The sequence below is a fragment of the Scylla paramamosain genome, chromosome 9, assembly GCF_035594125.1.
Source record: "Scylla paramamosain isolate STU-SP2022 chromosome 9, ASM3559412v1, whole genome shotgun sequence".
NCBI lineage: Eukaryota > Metazoa > Arthropoda > Malacostraca > Decapoda > Portunidae > Scylla > Scylla paramamosain.
Genome location: NC_087159.1, coordinates 24,433,051 through 24,435,000, shown reverse-complemented (window position 1 = coordinate 24,435,000; position 1,950 = coordinate 24,433,051).

Sequence of the window (1,950 nt, the reverse complement as noted above, 5' to 3'; positions counted from 1 at the left end):
TTTAAATTTCTGTTCATCCTGAATCAACAGAAGCACACGAGCTGCAAAGAGGGCATCAATAAAACTCCCAGGATTTTGCTGCTGGCTCGTTCCGAGATCCTATCTGACTCTAGCTCTGAGGATATAAGAGAGAGAGAAACTGCTTCTCCTGGCTATATCATCGGCTCCGCAGACTAAATGTCCGAGATCCTATCTGACTCTAACTCTGAGGATATAAGAGAGAGAGAAGCTGCTTCTCCTGGCTATGTCACCGGTTCCGCAGACTAAATGTCCTGCTTTGTGTGTGTCATGGGTAACAGTAGAGTCATGGATGAGAGAGAGAGAGAGAGAGAGAGAGAGAGAGAGAGAGAGAGAGAGAGAGAGAGAGAGAGAGAGAGAGAGAGAGAGAGAGAGAGAGAGAGAGAGAGAAAGAGTGCTGATCACGTTGTACTAGTGTGGTTTGACAACAATTATAACAAGCGTAATTTGAAGTGTCACTTGAAAACATGTTAAAAAAATCACATCAGCTTACCATACAGTGACCACTCCCTCCCGCCTCACCTCCGTTCCTCTTCCTTGCCCTTCCTCTTTGCCACACTTCTGCACCATCCTCCGCTTCATGCCTATCCTCCACATCTGGGGTCCCGCTGGTCGCTTATGACTCTGATATCTGACCCCCGGGAGTGGCAGGTCAACACAGGCGGTCACGGGTCACAGCACATTGGCCCCAGGCGCACAAAGGTCACCAGATACACTCGCCCTCAGTTCAGTCCATCGGAGGGGCACGCCAAAACAACAAGAAGGTGACGCGTCTTGTGGATGAAATACCTTGAGAGAGAGAGAGAGAGAGAGAGAGAGAGAGAGAGAGAGAGAGAGAGAGAGAGAGAGAGAGAGAGAGAGAGAGAGAGAGAGTGAGATAGTCTGAGTAATGAAAAAGAAAGATACGATTCTTATGGAAAAGACAAAATAAGAGTTAGATCACTGATACACTATGAACAAGGGAAACCCGCGGAAGAAGATCAAGGATCACACATTACGCAGCAGGCAAGAATCAATCCCTCGTCTTCCCTCACAGAGCAGACAGACAGACGTACGAGGGAACAGCTGCAGCACACCACGGCGGCTGTCATGAGGGCGTCGATTTAATAGCCTACGTAATGGCCTTCACCAATGCACTATTAGACACGCTGCCCCAGAGTGACTCGGTCCCTGAAATGTTGGTACGACTCACTGACTCCAGACTCCCGATAGCGGTTTTTGACATACATATTAGATACTTACATAGAATTTTCTCTTACTTTGATGGCGATTAGAAAGAGGCATTTTCAATGTGTGAGAGAGAGAGAGAGAGAGAGAGAGAGAGAGAGAGAGAGAGAGAGAGAGAGAGAGAGAGAGAGAGAGAGAGAGAGAGAGAGAGAGAGAGAAAGGGTGGGGATGGGATATGGGAAGGAACAACTGTAACTTCAACAGACACCAGAACAAAACGAATGGCGTCACGGAACTAAGCCATGACATAACCAATATTACTGAAGTACACTGTATAATATATATATATATATATATATATATATATATATATATATATATATATATATATATATATATATATATATATATATATATATATATATATATATATATATATATATATATATATATATATATATATATATATATATATATATAATTTTTGTTTCTTTTTTTTTAAATATTTCCATTCAAAGAAGAAAAGAAACAGAAAGCAGCAACACCACCATCACCACCATCGCCACCACCACTACCATCACCACCACCACCACCACCACCACCACCACTACCACCACCAATAACAACAACAACAACAACAACAACAACAACAACAGGACGAATAAGAGCAAGAACACGAGAAGAAAAAGAAAAAAAAAGAACGGGTATAAGAAGGAAAGGAAAAGCAACAAGAAGAACAAGAGCACACACAAGAACAACAAGAAC